The sequence below is a fragment of the Gossypium arboreum genome, chromosome 4 (genome assembly GCF_025698485.1).
Source record: "Gossypium arboreum isolate Shixiya-1 chromosome 4, ASM2569848v2, whole genome shotgun sequence".
NCBI lineage: Eukaryota > Viridiplantae > Streptophyta > Magnoliopsida > Malvales > Malvaceae > Gossypium > Gossypium arboreum.
Window position 1 is genome coordinate 113,844,154 of NC_069073.1, and position 19,502 is coordinate 113,863,655.

At 33.5% G+C, this 19,502-nt stretch overlaps 1 non-coding gene across 1 annotated transcript; it reads right to left on the reverse strand.

The window, feature by feature from the left end:
• Positions 1-19,379: 19,379 nt before the first annotated feature.
• On the reverse strand, positions 19,380-19,486 carry LOC128292356 (small nucleolar RNA R71). Its single transcript, XR_008282340.1, has one exon. It is a non-coding gene; the product is annotated as a small nucleolar RNA R71 (small nucleolar RNA).
• Between the last annotated feature and the right edge of the window lie 16 nt (positions 19,487-19,502).

Genomic DNA, 19,502 nt, shown 5'->3' on the forward strand with positions numbered 1-19,502 from the left:
AATCCTCGATACCACTCTGTCCACTTTTGGAGCTGATTTTTCAGTTCCCGCACCCTCGGTACCAGCTTCAAAATCATCTCATCCTTCTTACCTTGAGGGACTTACCCCCCAATGAATTACCAAATGGTATCCCAACATAGCTAACATTAGCAACCTTGAAATGTGAAACAGAGGGTACTACAATTGAATTGCTTTTGGCAGGCAATGAAAGGGAAAGCTTAGTATCAGTAGTTGATAGTGGAGGTGGGTTATTCATAGGTAGTAATTTAGGTGGCATGTTTACTGGGTGAGAAATAGTCGCTATATCAGTCTTAGGTACTGCAGAAATATTACTATCATTATCTAAGCAAAATGATGTAGAAGAAGACGGACCCAAATTAGCCAAAAGATAACTCCCATTATCTTGAGAGACATTGACTTTTGATTAGAATTAGAACAAACGTGACAATTGGTTTATTTGTATAATCACAAAATATATCCTCATAGCCGGTAATGGAGTGGTCAGTTTTCATACAAATTAAGGTGTGTTTAATAAGTATTAATCTATGAAAGCTGTCTATTTTAGTTGGATGATATCAACTTGTTTAATCCATTTCCTTTTAGTAAGAAAAAGACTTTGCAACATTTTAGGTGGCTATTATTATTAATGTTGCTTCCTTGCTTCTACCTACGAGTTGCAGCCACTACGACTCGATAATTCCTCGGGGAAGCATTGTTAAATAGGCTTCTTATATTATCACCCGACATTACAGAAAACCTATGCTTTGTAATCTTGTTAAAACCCATGTTGCTGTACCTTAAGTTGGTTCTTCTTTATCGATTTCATTCTCTTTTTTTTTTTGTACAAAGATTATCGTGTCTATAGGGAATGCAGATTTTGGTGATCAATGAGCAAAAGGAAAGACTGTGTATCTTTGATCTATTGGGTTTTTAGGATGATTGTAAAGAGAAATAGAAAGATTCACTACCCTATTTTTAGCATTTAACTGTATTTCTCTCTAAAGCAATGTCAATGGTTGTCTTGTTGCATATACAATTACATTTTACATAACTATTGTACAAATGTTTGAGCAGCAAAATGACTTTAAGATAATGGCACCTCACTCAAAAGAGAATTGTAGGAACTGTTGTGCTTTACTTGCATCAAACACATTCAATTATATGAATCTAGTTTATGTTAGTATATTGCCTAGTTGAGAAGTGAAGGGACGGTTTTGGGGTTGTGCAATTTTTATTTATTTTTTTTATGTTTTTTCTTCTTGTGGTTTGAGCAATCACAATTTAGGCCTTCAAAAGCAATTTTTCCTTTGCATGAAAATAGTCGGGAACGGTAGGTAGAAGCAAGGAAGCAACATTAATAATAATAGCCACCTAAAACGTTGCAAAGTCTTTTTCCTACAAAGGAAATGGATCAAACATGTTGATATCATCCAACTAAAATAGACAGCTTTCATAGATTAATATTTATTAAACACATCTCAATTTGTATGAAAACTGACCACTCCATTACCGGCTATGAGGATACATTTTGTGATTATACAAATAATCCAATTGTCACGTTTGTTCTAATTCTAATCAAAAGTCAATGTTTGTTGTGATATTACTACTACAGCCTTTTATATTAATAGTAGAAGAATTGGAGATAGATTTTAATTTCTTGACCAAGATTAAACCTCCCAAACTGTTCATTTTAGCTCCCAATGACGTTTTAGTTATGTTGAAAAGGTTAGATAACAATAATCTCCTCAACCAATTTTATTATAAAAAATTATAATAATGTTATATTGAAAATGTTATTTTTTAATTTATTATTGGTAAATAAAACAGTATATTAGTTTACATATTTAAAAGAAAAAAAGAAAAGAAAAGGATCAACGTAACATGTTTAGTTAGCAACATTGAAAAAAATTCTTTTCCTTTTCTTTATTTAGGAATAGAAAATAAAATTGCAAATGCCTGAATTTTGTAGTATAAATGCCTTTTTAAAAAAATTTGAATAAAAATTTTATTTTAAAATATATTTTTCCCGCCACGTGTTGCATTGTAGTAATTGTATATGTTGATTAAATTTTTACCTTTTATGTTCAAATTCATGAACTTAGCATATTTTTCTCTTCTTTTTTTTTTTATATATATGACAATTTCTAGCATACAAATTTCACAGCTATTATGATTAGCATACGAATTGTGGAAATAAAATAAAATAAAATAAAATAAAGAACACAGAGATTTTACGTGAAAACCCTTTCGGGAAAAAACAATGGGCAGAGGAGAAGAAAATTCACTATGTCGAATTCGAATTTTTTTACAAGAGGAATAGACTATGTCTATTTATAGGCTTGTAAAGCCATATTCTAGTAAGACTGAAACACCTTATTCTAATCAATATCAAATAGATAGAATTTAATAAGGTTTAAAAAACCTTATTCTAAAATAAAATAAAAGAAGTGTAATTCTATATGGATTCTTCTTTTATTTTATTTGATCACTGTATTTTATTTAAATAAGGATTCGGGTCACTTAATTCTAACACGAATTTTGCAGCTATTATGATTAGCCAATAATCAGAAATATGTGTAGGATGCAAAATTTGTTCTATTGGGTACTACAATTTGTGATGAATATGTTTTGAATTATGCCTTTTTTTTTGTTATTATTTAAGTTGGGGTTGGTTAGTTAATTTCATTCCCTTTAGTCATGGTAACTTTAGTCATTGCTTGAGAAACTTTCATATATGTATGTGTGAACTTTAGTCATGGTAACTTTAGTAATATTTTTGTGGCATTATTTTGTGTAGATGGATTGTAATCAAGATCAAAATGTAATTGTCGGAGTCGTGGCTTCAGTTTTAGCTTTTGGGGCTCTCTGGATTAAAAAATTAAAAATTAGGAAGGAAGTTGCTTCTCACCCTCGTGTGAATAGAGATTATGAAAGAGAAAATTATATTAATAGTATTTTATATAGTGGTGACTAGCATTGTATTGATGTGATAAGGATGAGACCAATAACCTTTTTTAATTTGTGTGATATTCTTAGTAGGAATAATTTGTTACAGTCAACTAAATCGGTGAATATTAGGGAGCAAGTAGTTATATTTTTACATATAATTGGTCATAATGTAAGGTTTCGAGTGATTGGATCTAGATATTATAGATCAATTGGGACAATTCACCATTACTTTAGGGTTGTATTGATAGCTATTTTGAAATTGTATAAGCTAGTTATTAGATTACCTGATGAGTCAACTCCTAGTGAAATCAGAAACAATCCAAGGTTTTATCCTTATTTTAAAGATTGTATTGAAGCATTAGATGGAACTCATGTTCGTGCATCTGTTCCACTTAGCATTCAAGGAAGATTTCGTAGTCGTAAAGGGGGGACAACACAAAATGTATTGGTTGCCATTACATTTGATTTGAAATTCTCCTATGTTTTAACTGGTTGGGAAGGTACAGCACATGATTCTCTTATTTTAAGTGATTCACTTTCACGCCCAAGAGGATTAAGAATTCCAGAAGGCAAGAATTATAAAACATTAAATACCAAATAGTTCTAGTTAGCTCATAATTTATTAGTAATAATTATGTTTTGTCAAATTGTAGGTAAATATTATCTTGCTAATGCTGGATATGGCATTCGAAATGGATATATTACCCCATATAGTGGTGTCTGGTACCATTTAAAAGACTTTAGTGCTCAGGGGCCTGAAAATACAAAGGAACTCTTTAATCTTCGTCATTTATCATTGCGAATCACTATTGAACGTGTTTTTGGGATTTTGAAGAAACGGTTTCGTGTATTAGATGCTGAACCATTTTGGAATCTTCAAATTCAAGTAGATATAGTTTTGGCTTGTTGTATCATTCATAATAATATAATGGGATTTGATCCTAGTAATTTACTTAACCAAGGATTATATGAGGAGCCTGAGTCTAATTTAATAATACCAGCTCTTACGGAGCGACAAGAAAGAGAAGAAGCAAACAATGGTAAGCTAAGAGAGACGAAATTGTACAAACTATGTGGACTGATTATATGGCTAGAAATATTAGATAGGTTTAGGGCTTAGGGTTATTGTTTCTATGTTATGTATGTTTTAGTATTAAAATTGTTTTTTTTTTGTTAATGTTGGTTGGATAATGATATTGAAATTTTAGTTTGTTGGATTTTGAAATTATTATGTCTTGAATTTGTTACATATTGAATTTATTATGTTTTAAGCTTGTTGGATATTGAAATGATTGAAAATGACAATTATTAATGTAGAATGGGTAAGGGCAACAAAGAAGAGACCTCCAAGCAATTCAGGTGGACAAAACCGATGGAACATCTTTTTCTTGAAATTCTAGCAGAGGAGGCCCAGAAAGGAAATAAGCCTTCTAACTCTTTCAAAGCAATTTCTATTAATCGAGTTGCCGAAGCTATTTTAGAATGATTTCAAGTTCAATGCGATGCGAAGCATGTGAAAAATCATTTGAGGACCATAAAAAACCAGTGGCAGATTATATGCACAATTCGAGGTGGAAGTGGTTTTGGATGGGATGATAACATGAAAATGATCACATATGATAGAGTGACATATGATGCAGCAGCGATGGTAATATATGTATATATATGTTAAGTATATTTCAATTGCTTTTTTACTTGTTATTCTAATTGTGTATAATATCCAACAAGCACACAAGAAGTATGAACCATTTTTGAATAAAAGCATTGATCATTATGATGAAATGGCTTTGGTTGTTGGCAAAGATATCGCAACAGGGAGTTTTGCCAGAACATTTGCTGACATAGATTTTGACGATGATAACCAAGATTCAGTGCCTATAGACTGCGATAATAAAGAGATTAAAAAGGTAAGAACAAAAGTATCTTCATCTGGCACATCCAAATGTAAAAGAAAAAAATGCTCAAGAAAGTGTCGTTGATGAACAAATTAAATTTTTGGGAGAACAACTTGGCAAAATTGCTAATGCTTTGGAACAATTTACTGCGAATAAGACACCACATCTTTACGAAGAAGTGATGTCGATGGAGGTAGAAGGATTTGATGATAACTTCCTGTGTTCTGTATTTGATTATCTAGTGAGTCATGAATCTGAGGCCAAAGCTTTTTTAGTTAAAAGTAAGAAGCATAGAAAAACTTGGCTTCAAAAATTTTCTCAAGGTTGAAGATATTGATACATTTCATGTATGTAATATTAGTTATGCACTTGGACAATGTTGTTGTTATTATGTGGTGTACTACTAATTATGTATTTGGATAATATTATTAATTTCTAGTATTAATTGTGGTTTGGAAGCTAATTTATAATTATTCAATCCTTGTTTTTTATTTTTATAACACAATTACAAATAATTTATTTGACTTTGGTTGTTTTCAATTTATGACGGTTAATATTCTAGCTTAATAATTGAGTATTATTATATATTTAATTTGATTTATTTATTTATAAATAAATTATTGCAATATATGTAAAAACAGTTTAAAATATAAATTAATTAATATATATAATTTATTAATATATTTAAAACAGATTTTCCGAAAAATATTTTCAGGAAATATGCCAAACAACAGAAAATATTTTACACAGATTCATCCAAATACCAGAAAAGCAAATCATTTTCCAAAAATCATTTTCCGGAAAATATTGTACTGGTAAACAAACGGAGCCAAAATTTCTTCACAAAACTTTCACATAAGCATGCATTCATATCATAGACCTCACAAGAACCATATAATAATTATTTCTGTATCAGAATCCGTTAGGAAAAAAGGGAAAGCACGTAATTTGATTTGATCCTCAGTTACGCCTTAAGGTTTCATGCTAAGACAAACCATATGAAACTCTTTCAGATGTTTGTGAGGATTTTCATTTTGCAACCCACGAAAAGTTGGCAATAACTGGATTAAACCTAACTTCAGTTCAAAATCAGTATCCATAGTAGGATACGCAATGCACAATGGTGGTTGTTCTACAGGAGCTTCGGCCAGTTGCCGAATCGTTTGAGCCATGGTGGATGTGCTAGATTTAGGTTTTTGTTAACCTTAGTATTAGGCACTTCTTCTGGTGAATCGACTTCTACTTTTTCACTTTCAAGTGTTTGAGTAGGGTTTTCGTTAACCCTAGATTCAACTTCGTTCTCGAGTTCAATTTCTGGCGGTGGGTTACTCTGAGTCCTAACCACCCTTAACTGTTTTTTCTGTAACTTTGTCTCCTTGCGATTGGCTCTCACAGTCTTCTCTATCTTTGAACCAAATGCAAGAATACTTGGAGCAAATCTAGTAATAAGAAACAGAGAAACAAGATTACTACGTTTCCAGTCCCCGACAATGATGCCAAAATTTGATACAGTCGTTAAAAACACCAAAAATATCTTATCCCTATAAAATAATAAAAATAATAATATAAGGAAAGTAGGGTCAAATCCTCAGGGATCGAATTTGCACAAGTTCCTGTTCCTCGAAATCCCGAACAAAGTCGTGCCCAAGAAAACCTGCGTACTTGGGAAAAAAATAAAAATAAAATCAGAATTTAAAGTTGGATTGAATTGAAATTATGAAAATTAAAATTAAAATTGTAATGAAAGACAAAGTTGAGAAAAGAGTTTTTATGGAGAGATTTCAGCCTCCTGTTGTCTCGATCCGCCTTGGGTTCTATCATCGACTTTTAGGTGATCCTTCTCGAACAGAATAAGCTAGTTATAGTGGAAGAGGATGCCTACGACCACCAGCTCCACTTAGATTTTTAGACTTACGATTTAGAGGAACATGACTCTAGCCAACCATCGCTTTTGTGGGACCATCTTACATTAGATCATCACTTCTCAATGGTGAATGCCACTCCATTTTGTCTCTTAGGCTCAACAACCACTGGCGCAGTAAGCAATGAATCGACTGTGCAACCTTCTTAAAACATACAAAGCGGCCGCCTTTGCACAAGTTAAAAAGATTACTTTTGAAGGGATATGGACGAAAGCATCAGTCAATAGTCCGGAGAAGCGATGAATACTCGTTGAGAAGGTTAAGCGCAGATTCTAAACCTCATGAACCCTTTTTGGGGAATTTCGACAAGCTTTGGCTAGATAAATTTAGAGGTTCATACTTTTTGAGGAAAAAGAAATAAACATAATGAAAATGAAATTTTTATTGAATAATATGAAAGGAAATAAGGCTAAGCTTTTTGGGAGAAGAAATGTTTACAGAAAAGATGAGTTAAATTTGTATCACTCTATCTTCTATTTGTAGTACTAGAAAACTTAATCTATTTCTAATTAAATTCTAAAAGATAAATATAAATAAATATAGATAGTTAAAGATAAATGAAGGTAAAAGCTAAAATTAAATTTAAATAATAATCTTTAACAATTATCCTAATATAATTAAAAATTAAATAGAGTCTTGTGTTTATAAAATCTCTTCTTTGCACTTTTGCCCCCAAGTTCTTCCACTCTTTGCATTTTCGACACTACCTCCTTCCTACTTCGCATGCTGGCCCATTTTATCTTTAAATTCACTCTTTTTGCCTCCAAATTTCTTTTTGCCTTCAATTTAGTCCCTACAAGACAAAAACCATAAATAACTCAAATTATTAGGATCATACTCAAAATAAATATGTAATTAATACATAAAAATATATCATTTTAGAGTATTATCATTAAGGTAATATTCTAACTTTTTAGGGTTAAACAAAGAGTGTTGTTAAATAAATTTAAGTTTTAAACGATTTTATTGAGATTTATTTAGATTTGATGTTTTTAAAGTAAGCTTGGATTCAAAAATGGAAAATCTCGTAATCTTGAGTAAACTCGTATTTTCAAAGTGATTTTTGATTCATTCTGACCTAATTAGAAGGTACTTCACTTCAATTTAATAATTTATAACTGAATTTTTAAGAAAAATATTTTTCCTTTTCACATGTTCTTGAAAGCTTGAATTTTTGAAAATTTTAGAACCACTAATTTAGATATAATTAATGGTTTAGATATGAAATTAAATGACATTTAATATGTTTGAAATCGAAATTGAGGATTAAAAACGAGATTTGAATATCTAAACTTTAATTTCTACAAAACTAACTAGTTTTCGGTAGTGAGAAAAGAGAGGCTTGAATTGTGTTTTCCTTTTTGTTTGGTTGTGTTCAATGTTGTTTTTGATAAGTTTGTAATGTTTTTGTTATGTGTGTAAAGTTTTGGATCAATCGGGAGCCACTTCAAGCAAGTCTAAAGGCAAGGAAAAGCTTGTTTGAGCTTTCGGCTAGTAAGCAGAAGTGTGAATAGTGAGTGTTCAAAGTTGCTGCTAGTATGTGTGGTTCGTAGTGTCAGTTAGGAGCTTAGGAATATCCTAAACCCATATCCTAAGTTCTGAGTGTAAGCCTTTTTAATACTTTTTTGCGTTGTTGTGAAATTATGCTTAATGTATGTCGAGTTGTGGAATGTGAGGCTATGATGGCAAGTAATGTGGGTGATTACTTGTATATGACATGTGATAAACAAACTTTAATGCTCACATATGTATTCTGATATATAATGGCTCAATGAGTATTCTTGTGGCACTTAAAGTGAAATGAAATGTAAATCTGATAAGCATGCATTGTGTATGAGCTTGTGATGTTAATTAATGAATATGAACAGAGATTATGTGCATTAAAATAGTAATTACATATGTGTGATTTTTGATATTTTGGGCTTGTGATATCTTGAAATACTTGGATATAGTTGACATGCCATAGGATTGTGAGTACTCACCTTTGTGTTTTGTAATTTGGGCATTGAGGCCCCGGGACAGGTTGGAGAGATATTGAAATGTCAAGTTAAACTTCATTCATTGAGACATGTTGGTGTGTTGGAGAGTGTTTAGCTTTATGCTACACTTATGAGACATGTTAGACTCTTTGAGTCATCGGTGGGATGGAGAACCGTTTATCCAATATGTGGTGATAGAGTCCACTTTTTACGTTTCATAATCTCAAGCAACCAAATTATCATTTTTTGAATTATATATATATGATATATGTTGTGTGTAAATGCATGTGAGTATATAAGCTAAACTTGTGAGATAATGAAGTATGAATATGTTATTTTGACTTGATGAAAATATGGTTGAGAATGTGTCTTAGTATGCTCTTCCTTAACTTACGATGTTTTGTATACTTTGTGGTAATTTCAAACATTCACTGAGCTTATTTAAGCTCACACACTCCACATTAAAATCTTCCAAATAAGTAGCTTTTTCGGTGTGAGTGGAACAGCCAAGGAAGTGATCTAAGCAAGGCAATAACCATCAATTAAGTGGTTTTATAATTTTTTAGACACTTTGAATAAAGTCAACGTGGGTTAGAGTTATAGTTTTAGTTATTATCATTATTTTATTATTACTATTTTGGGATTGGACTTATGGAATGTTGATGTTGCTTTTGGACTTAGCTTATGAACATTTTGATATTTGAGATTGAGATTGATCATGCATGTTAGGTATTCTCAATGAAAATGTATTGATATGGCATGACAAATGGTTAAAGGATGTTAGTAGGTTCAGTTAAATTAGACATTAATTGTATGTTGAATAGGAATATGTTTTGAGCTTGAAAATCTTTTTAACTTATTAAATTTTAGTATTTTGGGTAAAAGTATCGATACTCGAGACCAAAATATTGCTACCTACTTGTTTAGTATGAATACTTTTGTTGTTTTTCAAAAAATTCAAAACTAGTCATTATTACGGATAAATCTATTTCTATTGTCGATTAAATGTTTAATTAGTCACGAACTAATCTTTAAATGTTAATTGCAGTAGTTTGTATGTGTATAAGTTTCGATAGTTGTTGTAGCATCCTGTTACTCGAGTCTGACAATTGGACAGGATGGGGTGTTACATATATGACACAAATAAGAAGATAGGAGCAAGCCGTTAGAGAATACTCAAGAAAAAAATTTAAAAAACTCCATTGAAGCCGACTTTGAATCAGATTTCCATCAAGATTGAAGATTCGCAGTTGATTTCTTAGGAAGTTATCATGAGTTTTATTTATTTCTTCCGATTATACTCTCTCTTGAGTGTTTTTATTTTCAAGCATGAACTAATTTTCTAAATGCCAAAAGGAGATGAATCCTATGATGGATTCTATCATTTGATTTTTATTTTACGCAATAAATCGTTAATTTCTTATTCTCTATTATCTGTGCTTAGTTCTTATTTAATATTTCTAGATTATTGATCCATGTTCAATGTGTTCAAATCATTGGTTAAATAGATCCTATTTAAGAGTATATCCTGAGTAATTGAGTAGTGTTGCATGCAATCTAAGAAATATGACTACATAAATATACCAGATTAGAGTCAAATATAATAAGAGAATCCATAGTACGAGTTAATGCGATAATAGGGGTTTTAATTAGAAAGAAATTTCAATTAACCAACCTAGAGTCAATTGTTATTATGTTCGAAAGAGATATTAATATAATTTAGGGATTTCTACGGATCAAGATACTAAGTAAATAAATTGCATAATTTAGATTGATAGTTACAAATGAAATCTAGGCGGATTCTTTCCTAGGTATTGTTTTGCTTCTTGGTTGTTAAACAATTATTTTTCTGATTTGTTCTTTGATGTGCTTGTTAGCTAATTTAGTTTTGTAGCACCCCAAACCCGGCCCAGACGTTATGGCTGGATCCGACATGCCACATCGAAGCGTTAAAAACATTTTATATTGTTGATCCAGAAAAACCTACTTAGTGTTTTAAAAGATAATTTCATTATAGGTTAAAGTGAATGGAAGTCATGCACCGTGTAGGAAACCGGAAAGAGGTGGTGAATCCATCGGACCGCTATACCAAGCTCCTTCGGATCCAATCCTAGACATGCATACCGCCATTGCCACACCTTAACGTCATGGATATTTCTAGGAAACCGATTTGATTAAGTCATTTTAGGAAAAGTGATTAATTTTGGAAAATACTTTCATTGCGGAAGCTTTGCTTGTTGTCGTGTTATTTTGAAATCAACTGTTGTTTTTGAAAACGCGCCTAAAGCTATCCAATTTCAACAGTTAAAATAAGTAATACCTATCTTAGTAATACATATTAAAACCATTAAAATAATTAAACGGCCTTATTACATTTAAAACCCAAAACTTCAAATGTAAATAAAAGGATGTCCATTCACCGAAGAAAATCAAACTTTCGAACGGTGGCCACTCCGAATTCCCTCACACTCCAAGCCCACTATGGTTGGGGATTTCCACGTGGATGAAAATAAAAGGAGTGAGTTTGGGAAACTCAGTGTGTAAGGAAAACCCATTCAAAGCCCAAGTCACCAAGCCTATTGGGCCTAAACCCATTCAGTAATAAAGTGGTACTGGGCCGTAACCCTTTTCAGATTATAATAAACCGGGCCTTAGCCCTTATTCAGATAATGATGGCCCATAGGCCCATTTCAAAATACATGCAACATCAAGAAACATATGCAAGCCCATTTGGGTAAGTGGTATCTGGCCGAGCCCTTTTCAGACATAATAAACCGGGCCTTAGCCCTTATTCAGATAATAGTATGGCCCATAGGCCCATTTCAAAATACATACAACATCAATAACATATGCAAGCCCATTTGGGAGACTACTCAACCCACCAACCACTACACTTCACCCGTACCACCATACACTCTATGTGGGGAATAGTTCAACCCACCCAAATTTAACACTCCACAGCTTGCCTTTGTCGCTCGATTATCAAAGAATTGAGGCAAAGCCTCCAAGACGTGGACAAGCCACTTTCAGTACTTCCTCCGTCAATATCCCGGTCCCATGCATCGATAATAACAACATGGCATGCAAGAAATAACAACAATCAAACATGCATTTAAGTCAATTTAACCCTGTGGGTATTTCGGTAATTTATCTCCTAGGGATAAAACTGTAAATTTTTCACTTTTAAAGGTATTTCAGTAATTTATCTATTTTAGGGTTTTTCATGCATATTCCTACTTTTCACGTACTACAAAATCACGTACCGAGGGTTCTTACCGAATTGGGCCCGTTGGCCCATCATTCCAATTTTGGCCCATTAAGCCCAAAAATATCGAGGGCACAGAAATCATGCACTTTGCAATCCAAATTTTGCAGTTTACCAAAAACATTAATCGATTTACCTCACGAGCATTCGCACACTCACAAATCTACAAAATATCGTTTTTCGGCATTTCGGCTTTTCGACTTTTGCCGATCCAGACTAAGAAAGAGGGTGTTAGTTACACACTTTTATGACGATATATATGTCAATTTAAATCCACACACAAACCGCCTACAATTGGATTACTAACACATTAATCTAACTATTCAAATACAAACTGCGTATTAACCCCTTACAATATTCGGCCAACCACACCTACAGATCATAGTAAGCTTATAAGAAAACAATAAGCAACTCATTAACAAAATCAATGTTTACCACATAATCATAATTTCACTGCAAACTGTCTTCCTGAGCAACAGTCACTAAATCATTTATAACTGGAGCTACGAAACTTCAAATCAAATTCCGTTAATTTTCCTTGAAAATAGACTCATATATCTTCTATCCATAAAATTTTCAGAAATTTTTGTTTAGCCAATCAATACCAGATTTTTCTCAAAGTTTCCCATGTTTCACTATTTGACTAATCTGACCATTCTTCATTACGAATCAAATTTCTCATTGTATAGTATTCAAAATATGTTCTTGTTTATTCCATTTGAAACTAGACTCATTAAGCTTTAATTACATAATTTATGCAGCTTCTAACTCATCTCCCACAATTTATGGTGATTTTCCAAAGTCACGTTACTGCTACTGTCCCAAGCAGATTTATTACCAAATCACTCTTTCACACCTAACTTGCATGCTTGTTATTTAAACATGTATATCACCAATCAATCATCACATATCTATGATTTTACTTAAGTATAATCTCCATTTCATCATTTTAAAGCACAACATGTTAGCCGATTTTTCCCCTTAGCATCTAAGGCACATGCATGCTCATTTGTTTGGCTCAACTTCACCTATCTTCCATTTTTCATCAAAAGAACATGAAACAACAACCATTTCCTTCATTTTAATTCACGACTAAATGCTCACAACACAACTAAAAACCAAAATATGCTTCAAGAGTTAAGGTAGAATCAAGAAGAACTCATGAACCTTAAAATAGAAGCAAGGTACCAAAAACTTACCTTCAATTTTCTTCCTCCTAATGACCGAATACTCAAGAGCTTTCTCCTCTCCTTTCTCTTCTCTAACTTTCAGCTATGATGAACAAAGATGGACAAAATTTTGTTTTTTTCACCCCTTTTTCTTTTAATAAAACTTCATATTTCATCCATTTAATTCTTTAATACAAAAGACATGAAATTCTTATCATGAAACATTTACCTAAACCATTATCATGGAACATTTACCTAACCCATTATCATGGAATATTTACCTAACCCATTATCATGGAACATTTACCTAACCCATTATCAATTTGTACCATGAATTATGGATATCAAGTGCTCATATTGTCTACAACAACATGATGGCTAGCCACTTCATGTAAAATGGGAGGTTTGTCATGCAAATCCTCCTATTTTGCACTCCTATTTATTTGGCCACTTCAATTTAGCCTATAGCATTTTCAAACATTTTCACATAGGTCCTATTTCATAATTTCACTCACAAATGACAAAATTAAAGCATGAAATTTTGCCAACATTCACAGAATTCCTAAAAATTGGGGCGTTACAAGTTTTAACCAATCACTTGATTTATTCAGTTAAATAATATAAAGACGACAATTATTAGTACTTGTAGTCCTCGCGGGAATGATATCTTTACTCACTATAGCTATACTATTAATTGATATGTACACTTGCCTTAGTAAAATTTTTAGTTAGTTTCATGACACATCAAGTTTTTCGAAACCTTGTCAGGGACTAGAATATTAAAAAAAATTTATTTCTATTAATTTATCCATTTTTATTTTTATTTTAATATTTTTGTTTTTAATATAATTGTTACATTCTAATTTTTCTTTTGTTTGATTATTAAAGGATCTTTTGGTTTATGACTAGAGACAACCGGTTGGAACCATTAGTTTTTTATAGTGAAATTGAAAAAAATGCTCATAGAAATAGGAGAGTAGTTAGAGAAGCAAGACAATGTTAACAGATTTTAATAAATGATCAAAAGAAAAAGGACATTCCTGTACAGATGGATAATAATCCTAGTAATCAACAATTTCCTGTATGCCCTACTCTTCGAACTATGTATGAATATGTTAAGCCCACTCTAATTGGGGTTGAATCGAGTATTGTTAGCTCAACTATTGCTGCAAACAATTTTGAGATTAAGTTGAAAACAATTCAGATGGTACAACAATATGTTCAGTTTGATGGGTTGAAAGATGAAGAGCCGGATGCCCATTTAGCTAACTTTCTAAATATATGCAACATATTTAGATCAATGACATTACTGATGATGCCATATACTTAAATTTGTTCCCATTCTCTTTGAGGAACTAGGCAAAACAGTGGTTAAATTCACTTCCACAGGGTTTCATCACCACTTAGGCTTAGATGATTGAAAATTTTATGTTGAAGTAATTTCCACCTGTGAAAAATAAAATAGAATAAAATAAATAAAAATAAAGAACACATAAATTTTACGTGGAAACCCTTTCGAAAAAAACCACGGCAGAGGAGAAGAAAATTCACTATGTCGAAAAATTTTACTCAAATACAAGAGGAATAGACTATGTCTATTTATAGGCTTGCAAAGCCATATTCTAGTAGGATTGAAACACCTTATCCTAATCAATATAAAATAGATGGAGTTTAATAAGGTTTAAAACCTTATTCTAAAATAAAATAAAAGAAGTCTAGTTCTATATGGATTTTACTTTTATTTTATTTTCCATCGTATTTTATTTAAATAAGAATTTGGGTCACTTAATTCTAACAATCTCCACCTTGACACAAATTCTCAATGAACAAGTTCTTCATCGCGAACTTTCAATAAACAAGTTCTTCACCTCTTCCAAAAACCCCTTAAGGGTTTAACTTCAACAATGAACACCAACCAAGTCTAAGCAATGCTCAAACTTGGTTATAGGAAGTGACTTAGTCATCATATCTGCAGGATTTTCATGAGTGCTAATTTTGCTCACAACAATATCACCACGAGCAATAATATCACGAACAAAATGATACCGAATATCAATGTGTTTTGTTCTCTCATGAAACATTTGATCTTTTGTAAGAAAGATGGCACTCTGATCGTCACAAAATATCGTGGCTGATTTGAAGGTCTTCATTGAGTTCACTAAATAGTCCTTCAACCAAATAGCTTCTTTACAAGCCTCAAGAATCGCCATGTACTCACTTTTTGGTAGACAAAGCGATCGTAGTTTGCAAAGTGGCTTTCCAACTAATTGCACAACCTCCGATTGTAAAGACGTAACTGTGAGAGATCTTCTTCTATCAAGGTCTCCAAAGAAAATCAGCATCAACATACCCTATAACTCCATCTTTAGTTCTTCCAAACTGTAAGCAAACATTAGTAGTGCCTCGTAAGTATCTTAAAATCCATCGAATCGCTTTCCGGTGTTCTTTACCAGATTCGCCATGTATCGCTAATCTGACCGATCGCATATGATAAACCGACGTGAACAAACCATAGCATACATGAGAGATCCCATCGCACTAGAGTATGGAACATGTGACATGTACTCAATCTCATTATCGATTGAGGAGATAAGGCCGATGAAAGTCTGAAATGGGTCGCTAAAGGAGTACTAACAAAGCTTAGCACTCTGCATATTGAACTCGCAAAGAACTTTCTCAATGTACCCTTCCGACTTAGGTACAATTTACTTGCTTTTCTATCTCGAGAATCTCCATACCAAGTATCTTCTTTGTTGGTCCTAAATCTTTCATCTCAAATTCTTCACTTAGTTGGGCTTTAACCTTTCTTATCTCTTTTATCTTTTGTCGCTATCAACATGTCATCAACATAAAGAAGTAGATACACAAAAGAACCATCACTGCTTTTTCTTAAAGTAGACACAACTGTCAAAACTACTTCTTTTGAAATCATGAGAAGTCATAAAGGAATCAAACCTCTTGTACCACTTGTCTTGGTGATCTGTTTCAAACCGTAAAGGGACTTTTTCAAGAAGCAAACATAGTCCTCTTTTTCGAGACTATAAAACCCTCCGTTGTTGCATGTAAATATCTTCCTCAAGTTCTCCATGCAAAATGCGCTTTTACATCTAACCGCTCAAGCTCCAAATCATGCATGGCAACAATACCAAGCAAAGCTCGAATCGAACTATGCTTAACAACCGGAGAGAACACATCTGTGAAGTCCACTCTCGAATTTGATCAGAACCCTTTGCAACAAGCCTTGCTTTATATCCGGGTTCTTCAACTCCGGAGTCCCTTCTTTCTTTTTAAACACCCATTTACAACGAATGCCTTTTTACCTTTAGGAAGTTTTACAAGATCCCATGTTCTGCTTTTTGTGGAGTGATTCCATCTCCTCTTGCATAGCAAACATCCACTTTTTCGAGTCTTCACACTAATCGCCTCGTAATAATTAAATGGCTCTTGATTCGCATCTATATCTTCACCACATTTAAAGCATAAGCAACTAGATCAACCTCGGCATACTTCTTTGGAGGTTTAATTTCTTCTTGTCCTGTTTTTGGCGATAGAGTATTGCGGTGAAGAAGCAACTCTATTCTCAATTTTGTCTTGGCTTGAGGAGTTGATTTCAGATTAATCTGATGCTCCACCGCTTTTGGTTTTCTTTATTGGAAGAGTCTTTAAGAGATAAGTTAGGTAGCATAGCGCTTCATCAAAAACAACATCTCTCGCTAATCACAACTTTTCTATTTTCAGACACCATAACTTATAGCCTTTTACACCACTTTATAACCAAGAAAACGCATTTAATGGATCTCGGTTCCAATTTTCCATTATCAACATGAGCATACGCAGGACACCCAAAAATCTTTAAATCGAATAATTAGCGGGATTACCGCACCATACCTCTTGTGGAGTCTTTTCTCAATGGCAACGGATGGAGATCGGTTGATCAAAAACATGCAGAGAGGTCGCTTCGCCCAAAATGACTTCGGTAAGTTGGCATTTGACAACATACATCGAACCTTCTCCATGATCGCTCGTTCATTCGCTCGCAACGCCGCTTTTGTTGTGGAGTATGACGAATCGTCAAGTGTCTCATGATCCCTTCGACTTGCACAATCTATTAAACTCATCGTAACGTAACTCTAAGCCATTGTGCATGACGGAGGTATTTTATCTGCTTTTCCGTCTGCTTTTTCAATCATAATTTTCCAAGACTTAAATGTGGAAAACACATCGCTTTTCGCTTCGGAAGAACGCCCAAACTTTTTCGGAAAATCATCAATAAAGGTTAGCATATAATTAGCTCCACCTCTCGAAGGCACTCGGACGGCCCCCACGATCGAATGGATATACTCCAACGCTTCCTTCGTGTTATGGATTCCTCTAGTGAATCGAACTCTCTTTGCTTCCCAAAACACAAGTGCTCACGAAATTCAGTTTGCAAATTCCTTGCCCATTAAGAAGTCCTCTTTGCTTAATTCGCCATGCCATTCTCACTTATATGCCCTAGGCGATATGCCAAAGTTTAGTAATATCATCATCCGACAAGGAAGAGGAAGCGACAATTGCATCACCAAGAATAAGAGAACCTCAGAAACATATAACTTGGCAATCTTTCTTTGCCCTTTCATCACAACAAGGGACCCTTTGAAATCTTTAAAACCCCACTTTCATTTGTGTATCTGCCCTTTTGAATCAAGAGTACTCAACGAAATTAAATTTCTTTTCAATTCGAACATGCCGCACGTCACTAAGTGTTCGACAACTCCATCAAACATCTTAACTTTAATTGTTCCAACACCGCGATTTTACATGAAGCATTATTTCCCATCAAAACAACACCTTCAGATCATCGTTTCATAAGTTGTAAACCAATCCCGATTGGGACTCATGTGGAAGGTGCAACTGAATCAAGTATCCACTCGCCACTTTAGAATCATTGATGAAGCAACTAGAAGTTCACCATCGCTGTAGTCTTCTACAACATCACTTCACCGAATTTTTCGGTTGTTTTCCTTTTGATTCGCAGCCTCCTTTTAATCTTATTTTGTAGCTTATAACACTCAGATTTAATGTGCCCTTTCTTCTTGCGAAGTTGCAAGTTTTACCTCTGTTTGAAGATTTCGATCTACCCTTAGATTTACCACGAGGATTCCGTTCTCGTGTTCTACCACGATCATCATCAACATTCCGGTCTTGTCTCCCACGAACAATGAGACCCTCTCCCCGAGAGTTGGGTTTAACCACAAGATGCTTCATCTTATCATACGAGGTTAAAGAATCATAAACCTCATCAACCGTGAGAGACTCGCGGCTATATAAAATCGTGTCTCTAAAGGTTGAATAAGACGGGCAACGAACAAAGTAGAATCAACCCTAGATCTTCCTTATCATCTTGAACCTCCATGGCCTCCAAGTTTGAGAGAATTTCTTTAAACACCTGTTAAGTGTTCGTGTACGACGCACCTTCCTCCAAACGATGAGCATAAAGACGCCGCTTCATATGCAACTTGCTTGTTAGAGTTTTCGACATACATATTTGTTCTAGCCTCTTCCATAATGCAATGGCAGTTTTTCTTTCATCACATCCCCGCAAAATTTCGTTGGACAAATGCGATGTAATTGTGTTAATGCCTTTCGATCCTTACGCTTCTTCTCTTCATCTGTTAATGTCGAAGGCATCTTATCTATCCTAGCAGGGCATCCTCTAGATCCATCTGCAAGAAGCGCTTGCATCTTAATTTGCCACAACGCAAATCGGTGTTACGATCCAACAATGAATTTCATACTTCAAAAACGCCATTACCGTGATCGAGATGAATAACCCTAAGCTCGATACCAATTTGTGAAAAATAAAATAGAATAAAATAAATAAAAATAAAGAACACATAAATTTTACGTGAAACCCTTTCGAAAAAACCACGGCAAGAGGAGAAGAAAATTCACTATGTCGAAAAATTTTTACTCAAATACAAGAGGAATAGACTATGTCTATTTATAGGCTTGCAAAGCCATATTCTAGTAGGATTGAAACACCTTATCCTAATCAATATAAAATAGATGGAGTTTAATAAGGTTTAAAAACCTTATTCTAAAATAAAATAAAAGAAGTCTAGTTCTATATGGATTTTACTTTTATTTTATTTTCCATCGTATTTTATTTAAATAAGAATTTGGGTCACTTAATTCTAACACCACCTACCAAAATAGCTAGGTTGAGGAATCTCATCTCTTCTTTTGCTTAATTTGAGCTTGAGACATTGTATGATGCATGGGAGAGATTTAAGGATATTTTGAGATGGTGTCCTTATCATAAATTACTTTTGTGGCTTCAA